Below are 7,651 nucleotides of genomic sequence, written 5' to 3' on the forward strand. Positions count from 1 at the left end.
TCCCAGACCGGGGCGCGAACCCGGTTCCCCTGCATCGGCAGGCGGGCGCGCAACCACTGCGCCACCAGGGAAGCCCCAGTCGCTGTTTTTAAAATGGGAGACTGTGGTTTAGAGAGTGACTTGCCCAGAGTCACATGGCAGGGAGATGATAGAGCTACTCTTAACCACCACACTATCCTGGTGTTTTTCTATTTATGGTCCTGCTTCCCTCATGAGACAAGTGGGATCATTAACTTTTAGGGATTAGCTGAACTGTAGTTTGAGCAATTTACCTGAGGTCGATACACAAGGATGCTTGTTTTTAATACCAAACTGGCAGAGATGCAGCTACTAAATAATGTGATGAAAAATAGGAAAACAGTTAAATTAAAAAGCACGACATCAGATCTGGATGTTTAAAAGTTTATGTTGGTCTGTATTTAGAAAAAAGAAAGATTGTGGTGACCTTCAGTTTATGTTTATATTTTCCTCCATGAGATTCTTCATGTACCATTCTAAGCCATTGGATTGTTTTGCAGCTTCCTTTTCAAAGGATTGCACCATTTTTGCTCTCTTAGTAGTTTCACTTTGTTTTGGTTGTTGCCTTTAAGGACTGAGACCTCAAAAGATGATTTGAGACGTCTGAGCATATTTCCTGGACTAGTCGCAGATGAACTCATGATTCGGCAGACTCCTCCCTTAGTCCTAGAGGAAGTGGTCTGGGAAGCCATTCCACTTTGCAGGGAGGTGTTCACCTAAGGTCAGACCTCCGTGTAGTCAAGATCACTCTACATCTGAAGCCAAGAACTGAGCTGGCACTCAGGGGATGGAGCCACAACCGAGGTGGCTGTGAGTCTAAGGCAGTGGCTCTCAACTGGGGTACACGTACAAGCCCCAACCTCCCAAGGAACGGTTGGCAATGTCTGGAGGTAGTTTTGGTTGCCACAGCTGGAGGATTGCTGCAAGCGTCTGGTGGGTAGAGTCCAGGGGTGCTGCTAAACATCCTACAGTGCACAAGAGACAGCCCCTTGGCCTTTGCCAAAGCAAATTACTATCCAGACCTAACCCTTATCTGTTGGGCTCCTTTTCTTCCTGTGTGTGGACCACCCTTCTCATCTTGGATCTCTCTGCTTCCTGCCTTGAGATAGTATTCCTTAAAGTGATTTTTACTTAGTGTAACAGACATTTCTCTGTAACATTTTTAGCTACACCTTTTTTCTGGCATGATTATATGCAGTTTACAGAGGTAAACATCTTGGGTGGGTGGGTGGGTGGGTGTGTGTACGATCGAACTGTTAATATTACTTTCTCTTTTGTAATTTTCACATATATTAATTAATCTATAAAGAGTATTTATATAGCACTCTTGAAGTATTAAAATTTTTTAAATTATTTAAACTGATCTGACCATACTGATCAAATCAACTAATTTGGAGAGGGGTGGTGGTCAAACTTCAGTATAGGGAATATATGGTAGAAATAAAACATCTGATTTAGACAGAATAGAGATGAGTCACCTATCAGTTATCACCCAGTTTAAATTTCTTTAGCTAAATGCCAGCATTTCAGTCATCTGGAAAATACCTTTAAGACTAATTTTTTTTTTTTTCTGACAAGAAATGCACTTTATTTTAGCAGCTATTTGGGCTGAAAATACGATTTCTATATGCACATTTAATGCATTTTTCATAGATTTTGTCTAGTCATTTGGGATAAGGTAACATCATTTGTTCATGTTGACTGATCGTAGGTTAACCTACGGTGCTTAAATATTTGCAACTAAAAAAAGTATTGTTTCGGTTAGCGTTTGTGATTTGCCCGTTTTCTTTTGAAAGTGCCTTCTTCAGTAGAAAATATAGGAAAAAGGTAACTTATTATATTATAGTATAATAAATTATCTGTATGTATTCTATGTTTGTAGGGTAGCAGTATATCATTGGGTCTAAGCAAAAGCATCTTTACTCTGGCATCATTTACTACATTGTGTCTTTATTATGGCATGTGGTTGATGTCAAGGGTCCTAGGGCAAATTAAATTCCACAGGACAAACAATCAAGCATGCAAGGATGCTACTCTTATCTGGAATTATTTGCCCAATGTTAGCAATGGCCTAGGGAAGAAACAGCTTGATTTTAACCAGTTGATCCTATTGATCATTTTACCCCAATGAAATGATATTTCGAAGGTCACTTTGTGTCTCTTGAGTAGAGATTGTGGCTTCCTTGGTAAGCCTTAGCTTCTTTGATAAGCAAAGAATTCACCAGCCTCCTCCATTGTGTAATTGCTTTTTTCCTGAGGGATTTGAGGTTGCTTTTCTCTTAGAGATGACATTGATGAAATGACATTTTATTATCAAAAGAATCAAAGCTAAAAAATTTATCTTCTGTTGGAGCAATTAAAGAGATTTAGGAAGCCTGCTCATTTATTCATGCATTCAATCAGCATCTTTAGGCACTCAATTAGCTGCATCTTTCTACCCCCTCACTCTATTGAACCCAACTGAATATTATTTGACTTTAAAAGACATGTTAAAATGGGTATGCTGATAAAGCATGGGCAGTCCGGAAGACAGAAAGATATGAGAGAACATAAATCTGGAAGAGACTTGATGAACCCTCCTAGTCCAACCTTTTTATTTTCCCACTCAGGACCCAGAGGTTCTCAGAGATGAAGTGACTTGTTTAGGGTCAAAGAACTAGTTAGTGACAGAGCCTGGGCTCTGTACACTTTTCCTTTTTCTTCTCTCCATTCTCCTGTGATAGCTGAGGCCTGGGGCATCATTGCCCTATTCTGGCCAGTTTGCCTTCCCTTCCTTTCTACCATTCAGTCATCCAGCAGTACATATTCAGCATCTGTAATGGTCTGGATGCTCTGCAGGCACTGGGGGATACAGAGGCTATTGGAGAAGGTATAGTTTCTGTCCTTTGAGAGCTCACACTCATGGAAAAGACCACTGAACAGGCAATTGCAGGGCAAAGTGTGATATGTGCTATGCCAGCCAGGTACATGGTGCATGTAGGAGGGCCACCTCACCTATTGTGGGGAATAGGATGGTCAAGGAGGACTTCTGGAAAAGTTGATGACTAAACTGGATCTGAGGGAGTAGGAAGTGTTGTCCAGTCAAAGTGGCAAGAATAGTATTTGCAAAGGTTTGTCTGGAAGAGGCAGCACAGTGCATTTGGTGGAATTAGAAGTAATTTAATATAGATGGACCACACTCCCCTGCCTCATTTAGGAAACAAATTTCAGAGGAGATTTTCTATTCTTTATGTCTTCTAGAAATCAAATATATTTTATAATTAGCTTTGAGAGTCATTTTGACTTCCATATTATGAATGTTCTCTTCCAATCCCTTATGACTTGCTAGTGGCAATAGTGATTATCTGTGTTATTTCAAAATGCAGTTCAGGGCCAGATGGTACTGAGAACTGATTCTTATTCAATGAGAGAGCTGATCCTGAGCCAGGGGAGGCAAATTCTCTTTTAAATAAATATTTGCTTCTGGGTTAAGACCTTATATTCTGTACTCAATTTCAGCATGATGGATTTTTTAAAAGTTTGTTTGTAATTACCTGCAAAACCCCTGAAGATTGAAAATAAAAATGCCCAGAGTTCCCTGACTCTGGCTGCTACCCTAATGGGTACAGGCATCTTGACACATCTGTCAATCTCAGCTGCCAGCTGTTGTTGTTTTGTGGCATGGAATTAGAGGTGTTTGAGCTTTTACAGATTTCAGTCTGGAGATGGTTCCATTTTTCCTCCCACATACTCCCCAAGCCATTTAATTTAAATCAACCTTAGGTATGTGGGAAGGAAAATTTTCTGTCTGTCTTTTTTACTTATCCTGTGTTTGACAATGGATTCTACCTTGCTGTGAAGAGTTTACACGTATCTATATTAGCATTTATCATGTTATATTGTACAGAGAAGTCCATAATTCAAAACTTTTATAATATGTGTCCTAAGTTTCCCATAAGGCTAAATGTAAATTAGAAGTGATGCATTCTTGGGGCACATAACTCCACAGTTATTGTGGGAAAGGGGCACCTTAATATTGTTCTGATATTGCAGTCTTGTTGCCATTTTTTCCCCTTTATCCTTACTTGATTATACTATACCTTTTGCAGACTAAAAGATATAACTGCTTTAAACAGACTGTTTTCCCAGAAGTTGAATTCTAAACTAATGGCACAGGGTATATGACAGTTTGGGGTATATCACACTTACATCCTTTATGATTGCTGGTTTTTGAGAACCAGCAGTAGCACTGACATGGGGACATCCCTGGTGGCGCAGTGGTTAAGAATCCACCTGCCAATGCAGGGGACACGGGTTTGAGCCCTGGTCTGGGAGGATCCCACATGCCATGGATCAACTAAGCCCATGCGCCACAACTACTGAGCCTGCTCTCTGGAGCCCTCAAGCCACAGCTACTAAACCTGCGCGCCACAACTACTGAGCCCACATGCCACAACTACTGAAGCCTGTGTGCCTAGAGCTCATGCTCCGCAACAAGAGAAGCCACCACGATGAGAAGCCCACACACCGCAACGAAGAGTAGCCCCTGCTCGCTGCAACTAGAGAAAGTCCGCACACAGCAATGAAGACCCAAGGCAGCCAAAAATTAATTAATTAATTAATTTAAAGAAAATCTGATCGATTTATCTAAAAAAAGAAAAAAATAGCACCAACATGTACTCGGCCCTTGGATAATATAATTAGTTTATAAAAGTAATTTATAATTGTAACAAAAGTTCTATAGTAGGTAGAATTCTAAGATGGCCCCCAAGATTTCCCACCTCTCTGGTATATATTCCTTGAATAATGCCCAGGACTGTGAATATGATGGATTTAACATAGATTATGTTATATGGCACAGATGACTTTAAGAAAGAGAGCTTATCTGGGTAAGTTTGACCTAATCATGTGAGCCCTTTAAACATGGATTCTAAGGTCAGAGTCAGGGAAATCACAGATTCCAAATAGGAGAGGGATTCACTGCATGAGAAGTTCTCCACTGTTGATTTGAAGATGGAGGGGACCACGTGGCATGGAGTGCGACAACCCCTGGAGCTGAGAGTGACTCCCAGTGACAACAGCCAGGAAGCAAGTACCTCAGTCCTAAGACCACAGGAAACTGAATTTTGCCAATAACAAGAGTAAGATTGGAAGTGTTTTTCTTCCCTCTAGAGCCTCCAGACAAATATTCATTCTGGCCAACACCCTGATTTCATCCTCAGGATACCCTGAATAGAGACCCCAGCCACACTGTGCTGGAAATCTGACCTACAGAATTGTGAGCTGATAGATGGATGTCATTTTAAGCCACTGGATTAGTGGTATTTTGTTGCACAGCAATAGAAAACTGATACAAGTGCATATTAATATAACTGTTCAGTAGTAATAAACCTCTCACAGAAATCCAGAGGCAAGTGGAAAGTAGTGGAGTTCACAGGATACTTAGAAGGGGTGTTGGCTCACTAAAGTGGTATTGCTTGTAACTGTAATGAAAGCAGTTTCCTGTGCCTTTGACTGCTCAGTTTAGAAACCATGGAAGTTGGATGAATTTTTATAATTTGAGGGGGATTTGCATGATTTCAAAATGTATGCCTAGGAATGAACCTGTATTACACTTCTCAGGTTGTATTACTTCAGGTTGCACATCTGAGATTTCTTAAAGTATGATATTATGTGTTTGTTTCCCCATTAAATCCTGAGCTCAGCCGAGGAAGCCACTGGGTCTTGCTCATCTTCTTATCCCTAGCAACAAGCACAGTGCTTGGCACCTTGTACGTGCTTAATAAGTGTTAGTTGGAAAGTTGAAATGTAATGGCATGAATAAACAAATCTCTCCGAAGTTCTGGTGAGATTCAGGATGAGTAAACAAATAGGAATGGCTATGTTCCAATGAAACTTTATTTACAAAACAAGTAGTGGATCAGATTTGGCCCATGGGCTATAGTTTGCTGAGCTCTGGGGTAGATCACAAGTTATTATAGCCTAAAGGCAATTCTAACATATAACAACCTTCATGGCAAGTTTGAGATTTTAAAAAAATATACTCCAAATATTTGATAGAGCTGAACAAGGTGTACTTCTTTTGGGGGCTGTATTTACTATTTGCCTCAGACATTCCTGTTGGTGCAATGGAAAGTAAGTCACTTGCTTCCAAGGACGAGTTCTTCCCAAGTTTCTGTTGTCCAGAAAGTGCAGTGAGTCCCATACAGGAAAAACCCAAGGAGAAACACACCGAGACACATAATAATCAAATTGGCAAAAATTAAAGACAAAGAAAAATTATTGAAAGCGGCAAGGGAAGAATGACAAATAACATACAAGGGAACTCCCATAAGGTTATTAGCTGATTTCTCAGCAGAAACTCTACAAGCCAGAAGGGAGTGGCACAATATATTTAAAGTGATGAAAGGGAACTTCCCTGGTGGTGCAGTGGTTAAGAATTCTCCTGCTAATGCAGGGGACATGGGTTTGAGCCCTCGTCCAGGAAGATCCCACATGCCATGGAGCAACTAAGCCCATGTGCCACAACTACTGAGCCTGCATGCCACAACTACTGAAGCCTGCTTGCCTAGAGCCCACGCTCCGCAACAGGAGAAGCCACTGCAATGAGAAGCCTGCGCACCTCAATGAAGGGTAGCACCCGCTCGCTGCAACTAGAGAAAGCCTGCATGCAGCAACGATGACCCAATGCAGCCAAAAATTAATTAAATAAATTAAAAAAAATAAAGTGATGAAAGGGAAAAACTTACAAGCAAGAATACTCTACCCATCAAAGCTCTCACTCAGATTTAACAGAGAAATCAACAGCTTTATAGACAAGCAAAAGCTAACAGAATTCAGCACAACCAGACCAGCTTTGCAACAAATGCTAAAAGAACTTCTCTAGGCAGAAAAGAAAAGGCCATAACTAGAAACAAGAAAACTATGAACAGGAAAGCTCACTGGTAAGGGCAAATATACAGTAAAAGTAGGAAATCATCCACACACAAATATGATATCAAAACCAGCAATCATGAGAAGAAAAAACAAATGTGGGATATTGGAAATGCATTTGAAATTAAGAGACCAGCTACTTAAAACAACCTTGTATATACACTAGGCCCGTGAGCCATGGCCGCTGAGCCTGCACATCCAGAGCCTGTGCTCCACAACGGGAGAGGCCTGCGTACTGCCAAAAAAAAAAAGAAGAAGACTTTAAAATAAAGAATGTTACAGGAGACAAGGAAGGACACTACATAATGATCAAGAGATCAATCCAAGAAGAAGATATAACAATTATAAATATATATGCACCCAACATAGCACCTCAATATGTATGGGGGACTTTAACACCTCACTTACACCAATGGACAGATCATCCAAAATGAAAATAAATAAGGAAACAGAAGCTTTAAGTGACACAATAGACCAGATAGATTTAATTGATATTTATAGGACATTCCATCCCAAAACAGCAGATTACACTTTCTTCTCAAGTGTGCACGGAACATTCTCCAGGATAGATCACATCTTGGGTCACAAATCAAGCCTCAGTACACTTAAGAAAATTGAAATCATATCAAGTATCTCTTCCGACCATGACGCTATGAGATTAGAAATGAATTACAGGGAAAAAAACGTAGAAAACACAAACACATGGAGGCTAAACAATACG

General features: G+C 40.4%; 1 protein-coding gene across 3 annotated transcripts in view; it reads left to right on the forward strand.

The window, feature by feature from the left end:
* Nucleotides 1–7,651, forward strand: part of ERC2 (ELKS/RAB6-interacting/CAST family member 2) — a 991,464-nt gene that overhangs the window by 386,982 nt on the left and 596,831 nt on the right. The window lies entirely within an intron of this gene.

This window comes from Physeter macrocephalus, chromosome 18 (assembly GCF_002837175.3).
Source record: "Physeter macrocephalus isolate SW-GA chromosome 18, ASM283717v5, whole genome shotgun sequence".
Taxonomy (NCBI): domain Eukaryota; kingdom Metazoa; phylum Chordata; class Mammalia; order Artiodactyla; family Physeteridae; genus Physeter; species Physeter macrocephalus.